A 15,228-nucleotide genomic window follows, 5' to 3' on the forward strand; every position below is an offset into this window, starting at 1 on the left:
GGTAGTAAGGTTCCCGACACGATCAGTTCCGCCTCTCTGTTTAAATGCTCCAGCTTGTTGTTGCGGAACAGGGGGGCGTTTGATGTTCCATAGTCTACGTTCTAAACATGCGACCATGTTAGCAGTTGAAGGACGTGTGTTTAACATTAACCACGGCGGCCTGATGTCCCGTAAAAATCACAAAATAAAAGGAACGGTGTATAATCTAGCTGATCATAAGGTCCGTTGCTCAATCCAAACCCCCGCGCTTCATTTTGCAGAGTGTATGAGTCTATTTCTGCCCAGGAGAAGTTGTACAATGGAAAGCTAGGCTAGGCTAAGTAAGGGATAAAGTATAGCGAACGGGTCACTTGCTAGAAATAAAGACCGACTAGCTGAAGCAGGAGCCCGACGCGCAGCGGAGGGCTCTTGTTCAGCTTGAAGGTCGACCTAGTAACGGGGGAATAGTCTGCTCGCCCCGCTAGACTGTCTGCTTCAGCTGACTGAAGGCTCCGGCTCAGCTGTTAGCCACAGAGCTACTGTTTTGCTAACACATTCCGCCGCCGCTATTATTATCCTAAGTCTGAGCGTATATCCACACTTTATTTCTGTCTACAGTAACGTGACTTCACACACTGTGTGTATGTGCATGTGTATGTCTGATTGGCAGATCGCTGCCCTCACAAAGAGACTCGCTCACAACCAACCTGTCACACACACACACACACACACACACACACACACACACACACACACAGTGGTGAAGCGGTCGGATTGATTTAGTCAGTTTGGTTAACTGTCCCAGTGATGTTGGACTCAGCGCGTAGCGAGATCAACTGGCACATCGTGGGGACAGTAAAATACGGCCCTCTTACTGCAAGCTCCAGCACTTCTGCTCTCAATTCACCGGCCATTGTTGTTGTTGTAAAGCAGCTGACCGGCGCGGCGCTAAATGTTTACGTCACACCTGACGCTGTTTACAAGCACCTCTTTCATTCCGGAGCGCTGTGTAAAAGGGACTACTGATGCGCCAGCAGGCCGGCGTTGCTTGGTTCTGTGTAAATAACACAGAAGCAAGCAAAGCCGGCATATTGGAGTGATGTTGTTCCGTCAATATGCCGCAATCTCTGTGTAAAAGGGGCTTTAGTTTCATAGTCTTTCTCCTTTGATGGACCCAAAACTCTTTGAATTGGCATGTTACGCAAGATCCGTAAAGTGATCTTGCTGAGTTAATAGTGCAAGAAAGGGGGAGCTGGAGGATACAAACAAAACCAAAAACAATATCAAACTCTCACTTCATAACTCTACATCTAGTTCACTGAATCTAAAAGAGGCCCTTAGCTTTTGGGAACATGATGATCTGGATTGTCTTGTCTCTACGTTCTGCCTCATTGTGGCATACCCTGGCGTTGGCACAGCCCTTCATGGCCATGTCCCAATAACAAGATTATAGGAAAGATGAAAGATTTTGACAGTTCTAACGTATTCGGATGAATGAATATGCTATACGTAATCTGTGTTCCATCACAAATGGACAAAAACAACTTACAAACAAACTTATATTTTAGATGATTTTAAAACATGGTGTGTTGCTCTAAATAAACTGAAAACAAAATGAAACAATTTTAAATGCTCTGCTCACAGTAAATGTGCAAGTTTATTGAAGTTGGTTTTGTGAAGTGAAAGTAGATGCATGTGTTTTGTTTTCCCTGCACTAATGCATATTTGTCGGCATAGCCAAGGGAGCCAGATTTGCGTCACTCCATCATGACAGCCTGGGGTTGTTTTTAGAAATAACACACTGCTGAGTGCCGGAGAGTTCTCTCAGTTATCCTTTCTTTCTCCATTTCAGATTTTTTTTTTATACTTTCTCTTTCTGTCTGACCACAGGCCCTCAACTCACTTCCTCCTGCTTGCATTTGAGAGAGAAAGCATCCTAAGAGAAGCTGTCTTCCTTTACAGACCCTAATCCCCTGTCTATTCATCCTCTTCTCTCCCTACGTCTCTCTTTCACCAGACACTAAAATGTCTAACACACTATTATCTGCCATGGCTGTACTTTTCTTCAGTCTTTCTCGTCTCTCTTTCTTCCAAGTACTGGTTAGTTTGTCTCATCTTTTAATTAAACCATAATCATAATTGAACTGTGATTTTTGACTCGACTCAAGTGTAATTGGAGTTGGTTCATTAATACAGAAGATCCGGCTTTGAAGTGGGTCATGAAAACTAGGACAGACAAATATAAACATGTTGATCGAGTTTTAACTCTCCTACAGTTTAACGTTATTGATTCTGCATATAAAAAATACAATATCTTATATCTGCCATTGGCTAATCACACATTTTTGATTCGTTTTAGAGCCGGCCTTGGGCCTGATTACACTGAGCCATTGATCGGTTTGTGTGCAGTGTGAGGGCAGTTTTTGGTTCGGACCTTCGGACCAATTAAAGGAAGTCCTGCACGGCTTTCGCCAGCCACAAAGAGGAGAAATGAGCCTCTGATTGGTGAACATTAGGAGCTGGGGTGGGGGGCACGTTTTACAAATGTCTGTTGTTTTATACAACTCTATCTAAGCGGGGTGTGTGCAGTGTCTGGGAGGCTGACTGAACATTACAGCGCTGCGGGAAATTGATCTGTTTATACATTTTTCTTCATTCATTCAATCTGATGAAGGCTCTACCACTGAATAGAAACGTAGTATTCATATTCACGCACATATACAAACCAATCTATGTCCAGTATAAGGGGACACAGCCCATTTAGGTGATAAACACAGAATGTATGTACTGTATGTCATGGAAGGTTCTTAAGCAGATCAAATCCATACAGTGGATAAAAAGAATTTGGGGCTTCAGACTCAACCTGCTATTACTTTGCAACTCTGAAGACCATTAAGCTGGATTAATGATGGGACTTCTAACCAAATCAATCACTCATTCTACTCAGATCACAAATTGATAGAAAGATTTTTGTGATCTGTGGCCTGTTAGAGGATGAAATTCAAATGGTTTTGAGAAGAGATGTCCTTCATGAAAGGCGAGGTAGTGGGGAGCCGTTAGGGGGTTAAAACGATGAAAGTATTCTGCAGAGCTGCAGCAGTCCCACAAAGCTTTAGAGAAGGAGATAAGACCTCTTGGCAATAAACTGAATGATTTCATATATTGCCACTGTAAATTCTGCCCAGGAACTTTCTCCAGCCTGGGGTGATCTGAGGAAGTTCGTGACAAGCCCCTATTCCACAACCTAATGCAACAAGAATGGACTCTGAATAGTCAGAATCAGAAGTAATCAAGGATGCGATGAGGGTGTGTTCTGCCCAAAATTTAGAATTTGTTTTAACCCAATCTTACAAAGAGTATGACAACCCCATTAAACGTATCTCAAGCACATATTGATCAACCTAAATTTCAGAAACCTGATCCCAAAATCCTATCTACGCGGACCAGAACCAATCATTTACCCTGCAGATGATTCACAGGAAGGACTTTAACAGTGCTCTAATTTTGGAACTCACCAAATACTTTCAGAAACCTTTCCCAAAGAGAAATTTGATCATTTCCACCCCTGAACTTCATTCAGTCCACAACAGAGCAGGCTTTTCCTAGAGCAACCAAAATAACCACTCCTGAATTTAGATCCATTTAATAACCAGTGTATTCCAGGGATGACCCCCAGCCATGCCAAGCCACGTTGATTTTTTTCTTTCCGGACGCCCGCAGACGCACAATGCGGAAAGTGTTTTTGAGGGGCTTGGGGCCTCATTTCCAAACTACCAGTGTGACGCTAGATGCCTCGCTGCTCTCCATCGCCGCACTATCTGGCAAAGACTGCTGCACGTTCATATGGTGATGAAGGGACGAGGGAGGGGACTGCTTACTGCAGTCTCTGACTGGTAGTAGGCACAGAAATTCAGGATATGCTGACTGCGGTTCAATAATTTACCAAAGAAGATATGCCGGCAGCACACCACAGACCAGTGTATGTCTCTGGGACAGACACATGCACATGTGTTAGGTACTGAAACAACACAACCATTCCAGATGGTTAACTTGTGCATCTCAAAAAATGTATGTAATATGTGTAAGGTCTGGATAAGACACTTGTGATAATGACCCAACAAAGAGAGAGGTTAAATTGTGCTCTTTATTGCAAGAACACTAGCTGGGAAGAAAGAGGTTTTGAAAATTCCCCCTGCCCCCAAGGTCATGGTTGCAATTAACCACACTTGCAATAGACCTTTTATCCCAAAATGATTTACTGATTCTTACAACAAGCATTCTCCAGTATTGCTGACACCACCTTTGAGGGTCAAAAGGTGAATACAGGAACAACAAAGATTTTCTTCTGGTCACTACAAAATTACAATAACATTTCCATTACGAAAAAAGGCAAACACAAGAAAAAAATAACATGACTTAACCAATAAATGAATTTAGTTTAGAAGACCTGGGTTTATCCTCTTAAACATTAATAAGGTGACTTACCACGGTCCATATGACTGATGAAATGAATCGTATAGACTTTGTGTAATTCTGCATTGGGGATTATAGACTTGTCATAAAGCTTAAGGTGCATAGGTGACATAATGCTTAAAAATACAGTCAAAGTTACAGAATTAAATAATTTACAGGCTCCTGCATTAAGAGAAATCCATCTATTGGATACATTAGCATCTTGAGTGTGTGTGTGTTCTTGAAAGGTCAAGAAATGTGGTCATACTACCCGTTGCCAGCTTTGAGGTACATTTTTGGTGGCAGTACCCAAATATTACTGGCTTATGAGATCATGCTCATTAGCCAATACACACCCTCATGCGCTATTACAATGAGAAATTGATTGTTATGCCAAACCTTTAGCAATGGTGTGATGGGAAATTGTTCCAGCATGCTGAAAATAAAGGTTGTACAATGAGATTCATGATACGCACAATAAGCTGAGGTACAGAGCTTCGGGCAAGCATGGTTTCTTAAAATAAAGTGAATGATAAAACTCAAGCACATTCTTATTATGAAGGGCCCGAACGAATGTTGCATCTATTCTGACTGAAGTTGTATTGTAGTCCACAAGGACTGATGGTAGATTGAGATCTCTAAGTGGGCCTGTCAGACAGCTAAGTCCACTGTCAGCTTATTTGATATCTAATAGTACACTAAGTTTTTTTTAGCCTCTGCATCAGTTTCCCTCTCTCTTTCCTGTGCTACATCTTTTTCCCTCAACTTCTTTGATGATTTATCTCTTTCCTTCTGCCCTTTATTCTTATCCACATAGCCTCCCCTTCCTACTTCTCTCTTTCCTCCCTCACCCTATCTGTCTCCCCCCAATCCTTCCTTCCCTGCAAGATTCAGGTGAAACTCACCCAACTTAAGAAGCTGCTCTTTGCCACTCCCGTCTACATATTATCCTTCCCTCCCATGCTTCCTGATTAGCAGCTGCTCTTTTAGACCTTTGTCCCTCCCTCTCGCCTCCGGCGCTGTGCTGAGGAAATTATTCTGCCTTAGAAGGAAGAATGATATTTCATATAACAGCTGAGCTGGGAGGATGAGTGAGAGATGGAGGCAGAGGGAAGAGAAAGGCCATCGGTAGAGAAAAGGGAAGAAGTGAAGTGATTACTGATGAAGTGAGAGAAGGAGCCGACACAAAAAATCAAGCTGTGCGGAAACTGACAGGGAAATTGATAGGATAACCAGGATCAACAAAGTTAAACGCAGGCAAGTAGTGAGACTGGCAGAAATACAGAGTGAAATACAGTTACAAGCAGTTACGGACACATTATAGACACGGAGAATAGAACATAACGAGTGCAGGCTGACAGAGAAACATGGAAGTGTCGGAAAAACTATTTCCTTTTTTCAGGCAATCTAGACACATTGCTGCAGGATTTTAAATTGACTGCAACGGTAGAAAAAGAGCCTTAAGTTCCAAAGACAAAGACAGTAGGCAATCATTCAAATGGATACAGATGTAAGAGGTCTGAGACGAGTAGGCAGATAGACATGCAAATGGTCAGATTCTACTCAGATTGGCAAATAAGCAGATGCTCAGGAAAGGCAGGAAATTGTACAAAGTGAGCAAGGAGAGCAGGAGTGCTAGACGTGTGTACAGTCAGACAGACAGATAGGTTTGGCAGACAGGCTCTGAGGTGTGCAAACATGCAGGCCCCTGGTGTGGTCAGACACCTAAAAAAACATAGAGGCAAACACGCAAGGAGGCACAATGAAATGGTGATGGGTGAACTCGGAATCTTTAGATTGGTTGGTTCCACTCTACTTTTCTTTCTGTACCAAGACACACTGTTTGACAAAGAAATATACAAAGGCACACACAAATATAAAGAAAGCGTTGCATAGGGCATAGGCATCTGTTACAGGCTTTAAGTTATGTAAATTATTCCACCCTAGACAATTATTGACATTTGTTATTCCTATGGTGTGACGTTTTTCATTATATATTTCTCAACAACATCAATCTGCAACAACTGGAATCCATGGATAGCAAACCTCTTCAATGCTCCAACACAGTTATGATGAATAGAAATGTAGAAACAACTATTTGCAATTTGAGGGGTTTGAAGCATTTATTTTTTACGGAGGTAGCTTATCAACTCCCTCTTCTCACTCTGACAGAGCACATTTCCCAAGATGTTGAACTGTTCCTTTAATCGACGACCTACCTTGCATTTAAATATATACTCAAATATAAATATAGAGCAGCTGCAGTCTGTCTGTTAACGATATCCAAGGACTCATGCATTTCTCATTCTGGCGCTTTGGTGTGCTCCCTGCTCCCCGAACCCTGAATTTAATTCAAACTCTTTTCCTGAACAGTATATACTTTCTGCTGTATTTTATACAGACAGCACTGTATTTCTTATTTTGTTGCCGCTGCCATGACCCAGTTTCCCCACAGGGATCATTAAAGATTCATCTTAAAAGAGATACATTAGGGATGCTGACCTATAGGCTAAGAATAGAGACAGAGCAGAACGCGTCATAATCTGAGGCCACGCCCATCGTGGGGGAAAACAATTCATAGCGCTCCATTCACTTTGTATTGAATGACACCTGTTTTCTGCAAACAAACTTAATAAAAGCTTAATACGACATGCCTTTCACAAATACACGTCACTTGCTGTTTTTGTGAAAAATTATTGAGTAATTTTCAATATCGAGACAAAACTCTTAACTAATGTATGCTAATGTTAGCCTTCTGCTGTAGGTTAACCCTCAAGTATACTCCATCCTCGCCAGGTCGGACGGGAAAAAACACCTCAATATTGAAAATTACTCAATAATTTTTCACAAAAACAGCTCGTATAGACAGACAAGAGTTGTGGCTTTAAAGAAAGTAAAGTTTTCTATTTAAATGGATGTTTGATTAAGTTTTAATTAAGTTTGTTTGCAGAAGACAGGTCTCCTTCAATACAAAGTGAATGGAACGGTGTTCAACGGTTTCCCCCACGATGGGCGTGGCCTATTTCATGCACTGTCTCTATGGAGAGATAACACCATGCTCCAGAACACATTATGTTCACATACTGTATACTTTGTGTTCAATAGTCCAGCATATTATTGACTGTGGCCCCTTACGGTAACACTTTACAATAAGTGTACATTAATCAACTGTTAATGATTGCTTATGTAATGCTTTAATCAACTAAGCATGGTAACACTTTACAATAAGGTACACACAATTGTAGTAGCTACTACATACCTACTACATAGATATGTGTTACCTACTACATGGGGTTTTTTTTGTGCTACCTAACACATAGGTTTTTTTTGTGTTACCTACTACATAGGTAGCACAAAAAAAAACCCTGTGTTACGTAGCACAAAAAAACCCTATGTAGTAGGTAACACAAAAAAAAACCTATGTGTTAGGTAGCACAAAAAAAACCCTATGTAGTAGGTAACACAAAAAAAAAAACCCCTATGTGTTAGGTAGCACAAAAAAAAAACCTATGTGTTGGGGAGCACAAAAAAAACCTATGTAGTAGGTAACACACAAAAAAAAACCTATGTGTAAGGGCCCGTGTCCACCTACCGCCTTTTTCCCACCGCAAGCGCCTTTTTTCAATTGATTCCCAATGAGAAGCGGCCGCCTCGGGAAAAGGCGTTTTTGCCTTTTTGTGCGGCCGCTTCGAGATTTGCAAGTTGAAAAAAGTTCAACTTTTCAGAAAGGCGGCGGGGACGTCACCGCCGCTTTTTTCAAAGGGCCAATCAGATAGTAGATCGTCGGGACTCGTCGCCTTGGCAACAAAGAAGACGGAAGAGAAACTGCTTTTTCCGTCACTGTTTACCCGAAACTGTACGAAAATAGTGACTTAAAATGACCAGAACAGAGGGAGGAGAGCCCGTTTGTGGGAGCAGATTAGGCGAACACTTGATTCTCTGTATTTTTTATCTCCTACTGATCGTTTCATGCGCACACATCAGCCTACAACTTGCTCCGTGTGTGTTTGCAGGAGCCTCGATAACTCCTCATCCAAACAGAGGATGGTGGAAAGTATTCTCTGTTTCATAAGACTACTCATATTACAATGTAACGATTTAAATAGAAAACAGCAAGCCTAAACAGTTAAACCAGTGTTGATAGGTCTGGTGACGATCAGCATTTTTTCTCCCCCGATCACAGCGCTCTCTCTCCCAGCTCATAAAAAGCGGTCGAAAAAAACGCTCAGTAGACACACTCCCGAGCGCACAGCCAGCGTTTAACGCTGGAAAAAGGCGTTAGGTGGACACGGGCCCTTAGGTAGCACAAAAAAAAACCCTATAACACAAAAAAAACCTATGTAGTAGGTAACACATATCTATGTAGTAGGTATGTAGTGGCTACTACAATTTTGTGTACCTTATTGTAAAGTGTTACCGCTTAACTTAGCATTAGTTATTTAGCATAGTTTATGCCTAACTAAGCATTTACAGTTATTGAATACTAAATAAGCATTCATTAACACATAACAGCATCAACTTAACATTAACTAACAGTTTATTAATGTACCCTTATTGTAAAGTGTTACCCACCTTAACTTTGCTGTGTGTGTTAGGTTTCAGCTTTAACATTGTGTGAGCTAAGGGAAGACTGTTTCCCACCATAGCCATGCCTTGTTCTCTAATATAGCTCATTTATGGCATCAAATCACCAGTCCCCCTCTCCTCTCTGTATTCCCCCTGTAATTTAGGTGTGAACTGCTACATTTACAGTCGCTATATTCTGCCTCTCCCTCTCATTTATACATGTTTTCCTCCTCTTCTCCCTCACACCCCCTCAGGCAGACAAAACGATCCAACTTAAAATGAAACTGTGACATTTGAACGAGCAAGAGCGAACAGGAAGGAGTGAGAGAAAGAGAGAGATAAGGTGGGTAAAAGGAGTAGAGAAATAAAGACAAGCATGTTATTAGAAAGAGGAAAAGAGGGAATAGAGTCAGTGCAGGAAACGGGTTAAAAGATAGTAGAGAGGGAAAAACATTGGTGAGTTTCAGCCATGGCCTCAGTTGAAGTGAAATCATGAACCTCTCCCCATGTCATTACAACTCTTGCATGCATGAGAATTAATTTCCAAGATAAGGTAGAGCTTAAATTGAAAGCTCTGCGCGGGAGTAGTTGAAGGAATGGCTGCCATTTGTGTTCAAGCCCTTGCTACATTCTTCATCTGCGGTCAGTATTCATAGTGTTATTTGTCTTATTTTTACATGCAAAAACAAAACAAAAAAAACAAGAGATATTCATTCATTTCGTCTTTATTTAGAACAAAAAATAAATAAAATAAATAAATAACAAAGCAAGTATGACATATCATACAAATACATATAACACAAAAACCAAGAATTATAAAGTATCATAAACAATATTTATAAATATAAATGTTATGTCTTTGTTCGAAAAGGACTCTAACACTCATCCCGGTATCGTTAAACAATTCCACAAATTCACCCCACAGATGGTCATGCACATACTTTTAAGAGTTGTTCTGAAATTTAGCTTTTTTTAATTAAGGGCGCACTCACACTAGGCAAGTTTGCCTGTTTCGTGCTGCAGGAAGATTCAGCACGATTCAACCCCTCCCAACTCCCCCCGCTGGCAGTGGTCACACTGCTCGTGGCCTGGGCACGATTGCACCTTGCCTACGTCACCATGTGGAAAAAGAAAAAAATCATCAGACGAACGTGAGTAAACACGAAAACCTTTTTGCTTAGCTTTCTGCGCTCACCTATTTAGCTCTCTCTCTCTCCCTTTTATTAGCCCACACCTAGGCCTACACACACGTTAATTCTCACACATTTTATGTAGCTACAAGTCCAAGTGGTGGGCAATTCTGGTGCCGACTAGTAATGCAGCGGACGTTAACGGACTATGCATCCTTAATAAATTCACGTCAGGAACACCGCCTGTGCGCTTGCTTGTGCGCGTGTCATCTCATTAGCATCTGTACTTTGGCACACCTCTCCCAAGGGCTGTTCCGTGCTGGAATACGGATGGCGTGGTCACACTAGCCAAACGTTCTAGACTTTAGTATGCAAATGAGCTCGGACACGGGGCCGCGGCCCTAGTGTGAGTGGCCCCTAAGGCCTTTTTTTAAAAGTTCAATTTGTTTTAGTAGAGCGTGGGAATACTAAACTTTTTTCTTCTTCTCAGAAAGAATGGCAAAAACAATGCTAGCGTTTTTTGCATGAATGCCAAATGTGCTTTTTCTGTGTGTATATATACAGTATGTATCAGATTATTTTTTCACTCTTTCTCAATGCCATTGCTACAAAGATGATCTAAGATTAGTGTATCTAATAATAAACACATGACTAATACATACATTATTATTCTTTGGAGGCTTAATAGGACTGTAAGACGCCTTTAATTGTTGATGGTTAATTCAACCAAATGCACAAATACTGTGTTAGTCATTCGTATATGGTACATTTTTCAGGAGAAAATAACGAATGCAGCTTTTCTTCCCTCAAAAAAGGCTTGGAAGGCCTTGGAAAAAAGACTGAAAACTGTCAACTTCATCACCAATAATAAATATCAATAAATAATAAATAGCATATATAAAATAAAGAATATACACTGCTGAATGGACTGTTTAGGCATTAGTGAATTAGCTGGATTTGAATTAAATATATATAAACTGCGACGTGTGCAGGGTTTAACTATATGAGGTAGTATAAATATATGAATATATCTGAACACTTTAACATAACTAAAGTGTACCAGGATGGCGAAAGTAAAGGGACCTATAGTGAACAGCTTGAGAGGCCAAGAGTTCAGTCTTATGTGGGATAAATGTGTCCCAAAGCCTGGTGGTGAGGGACTGGATGCTGACTTGTGAGTTTTTACTATGTATATGAATGCAGTTGCAACAACTGTGATTTTGGGCCCCATGCAAAGACATCACCCACCACCAAGCCAACCCTGCATAATTGCTGCCATACAACCATCACCCAGTCGACCCATTCAAAACTTTAAATAACTTTGCTAGCTTGCAACTGTCTCAAATTTTTGCTTAATGCACACCATTTACTGACAGTGAGCTTTGAAAATACAAGACTGTGCAGACACGCAGTCTAGTTGTAACTGAATTATTATAATTTGTTTGATGACCTACTGGTTTTCAGGGCACCTGTCAGTCAAAGGCCCTTAGAATCGTTCTAACTTCATCCGTGTGTCGTCCCTGATTGCAAGATATAGGGCAAAATGTGCTAAACATGATGCTTATGCAGAAAAATTACTCAATACTAAAAAAAAACACCTAATCACTATATTCATGTTTGCTTTAAACAGAGCTTCCCTTGCACCTAGGCTGTATTTGATTGTTTTGATCTCACTTAACAGTGTGACACAGTAGACAGCACACTGCTACATCATGTGGTTTCAAGGTACCACCTAGATTTTAATAAATATTCCCTAGTGGTTTGGAAATGATCTGGGTGTTACGGTGTGGCAGACAGGCAGGCAAGCAGGACCCAAACGCAAGACGTCGTAGCAAAAGAATAATTAATTAAGCTCAAAAAAGTCAACAAAAAAAAGCCAACAGGCAAAAAAGGTCCAGGACCAGGAGCACAAGGAAACACAACTACGCAGGGAACACAAAGGACAAGGACTCACCGACACTGACACGAAACAAACCATAATACACAGACAAGGAACAAAGGAACACAAGGAGCATATACTGGACACAACGAGACACAGGTGTAACACATTAGGGGAGGGAGCAGTAATCAAACAGGAGGGAAACTTGACAGGACATGGGGAGGAACAAGACAGACATACCAAAATAAAACAGGAAACACCAAAACAAGACAGGACAAAGACAGACCATGACACTGGAGCTATTTAGCCTAGCATGTTTGCAGTTTTTTAGCTTTAAAAAAAGCACCAAAGCTCAATTCCTGCTTTTTATTTAATTTGTATCCCCATTCCTTTCCATTGCGTGTCCCAGGTATCTTAATAAGGTGTTTCATTTATATCTGTTATCTCAATTCAACATGTCTCTAGGGCTAGGCAATGCACTCTGCTACACTAACACATTCTCTGAACTCTTTAACTATGTAGCAGCAGTTCAGTACTTATTCCCCCTCTACACTAACTTGTTCTCACTGGATACATCAAGAGAACACAGCTACAGCTGCTGCCCTTTCTGAAGCCGATCCAAGCTTTTCAGGCTGGCACAGAGGGCCAGGATAGTTCATTTTCAGGGATACATTCCCCACCCCTCACTCTGCTCCCCTTTCTTAAAAAAAATATACATATGAGGCCACTCCATGCTTTACCATATGTTGCAATGTGCTGAAACACATTGCAACAAAGGAGACAGTAATTACTGTCATCTCTGTTATAAGGGGTTTCATTCAGAGGCTATTATCTAATCACACATAGTGCTGCTGACTGATTTCTCATGAGACTACAATTTGTCGCCTTTGTTGGCACGCTATGGCCATGAAACGGAAATTCTATACAGAAGAGAAAGCAGTAATTTTACATTGTCTGGTGAGTCTACGTGGTATATAGCTGTTTTGCGTTGGAGCTAAGGGCAGTAGAGCATAAAAGTTGCAAATGGAGAAAGCCATAGGTGAAGAAAATGCGGGCCCTTTTTCTTATTTGTTTTTAATAAGATAGCCATCTTAAAGTTTAACGATGACAGGTTAAACCTTCTCCTGTGCTCAGTTTCCATGAGCATGCCATTACAGTGACCAGCAGCACGAATAGTTTCATTAGGTCTGCTACCAAGAAAAAAATAATCTCTATTTCAGCACAACTTGGAAATCAGCAGCCATCTGCAACTACAAGTGGTAGTTGTCTACCCTTTGCCACCCATTTTAGCACTCTGTGTGCTATCTGTGAAATTCAGCAATACAGTATGAACCGGGGAGCGTGAGGTGCCTCTTGAGACTTGGCGTAGAAGAGTATGTGGACTGTCTTCCTTTGGAGCCAAGCAGATCGTAGAAAGATTAAGAGACAATATGTCCTGGTATCTGGTTTTTGAATCTAGTAGTGATCTTACAGTGTACAGAGTATAATCAGAATCCTGCCAAAGAGCCCCACACCAACAGCATAAAGATCTAGTTGGGACAAGATAGCCAAACCAGACATACTGTATGTAGGCATGAAATAGAGGGGTATGCAAATGCGGTCTATAACCACAGGGATAATCTACTGTGTGGCACATACAGTATACTGTATAAAGCAATGTACTTTTAGTTTCCCATATAATTAATTTCACCATTCTAATCCATGCCCTTCTCAGAGAAGTCAAGCTATTTTTCAATCAGACAAAAGACTGGGTCACATGTTTTCTTCTAATCCGTCCTGGAATAATTAAAATTTTATAGTTAATGTTTAAATGAGCCCACTCCCTGGGATCAGACTGAAATAATGAATTTGGGTTTCAGGAATTACAATTTTTTTTTTTGTTTCCTGCTGCCGCCATCCAAGCTCTTCCACATCACCTTTGGCATTACATCAATTTTACAAGATTTTACCTTATTTAGCTCCAACTAGTGTAACGTAAACACTTTTATTAAGAGTGGGTCATAAAATAAAAATAACCCAAAATGAGCTTTTGTAAAATTTTAAAACTGAAAAACTGTGACAGCTACTGTATGTCTGTGTTTAAGGCTTGCAGACGCTATAGCACGGGGACCATGCATGATTAATAGTCCAGTGGACACCTAGCCGCTGCAATAAAAGTTATGACAGCCGCAGACGCATTTCATTAATTATAGGTTTCCTATTCAGCTGGCGTGCAGTCAGAGCCAACACTTCATGATAAAGGACATTGTGGTTCTTTCAAACCTTTTCAAAAGGCTGATTGATAATAAAAACTTACTTTCATGTAGGATACACATATGTGCATTATATGACCAAGCACAGGGCACAGAAAAGCCTGTGGGTTGATCAGTAAAGTTGGTAAAATGGTAAGGTACCTGTACCATCAATGTGTTGTATTGGGTCAACATTGCAAGTGAATGTAACAGTTGTGCCGTCCTTGGGCTAAACCAATAAATACATTAACAAATGAACTATGGCCAGAGTGTGGCTCTATCATTGAAAAGCATTCAGACAGAGCTGAGGCACGTTTGGAGCGATGATTGAAAATACTATCACCCTCTGGAGGTCTGGTTTGACCTCTGTCAACAATTTCATATTCATTGTTCTGTCTGTCTGGTAGATGACATACTTTCAGGACCAGGGCCAAATGCTTTTTGTTGCCTGCTTCACCTGTTTTATGCCAGTATGAGTCTTGGCCCGGATTCTACAAATGACTATTGGATTTATGTGGAGTGAGGCAAACCTTAACCTTAGCTCTAAATAAATGCCCTGGCCATAAAATACCAAATAAAAATGCCCACATAATTACCAAACATTTGGTTTTAGAACAGATGCGCACACGCACGCACACACACACACACACACACACACACACACACACACACACACACACACACACACACACACACACACACACACACACACGCAGACGGTAGATTTCATGGTTTGAGAGGCATTGATCATTTGAATTGAAATGAGCTTGTCTTCACTAATGAGTCAACCACTAAACCGTTTATCTTCATATACCCAGGTTACACTGCTAAAAGGACTCTGTATATGAAATTCCTATTAATAGCTCTCTGAGCACAGCCCCAGAATAGAGTACTTTCTTCATGTTTGTGATGAGTTGCATGCATGCGAAAAAGTGTCGTGACAATGTAACATCAAACCATAGCCACTTGCTTCTCTTCAGGTTCTGGCTCT

This window comes from Ammodytes marinus (genome assembly GCF_949987685.1).
Source record: "Ammodytes marinus genome assembly, chromosome: 3".
Classification (NCBI taxonomy): Eukaryota; Metazoa; Chordata; class Actinopteri; order Uranoscopiformes; family Ammodytidae; genus Ammodytes; species Ammodytes marinus.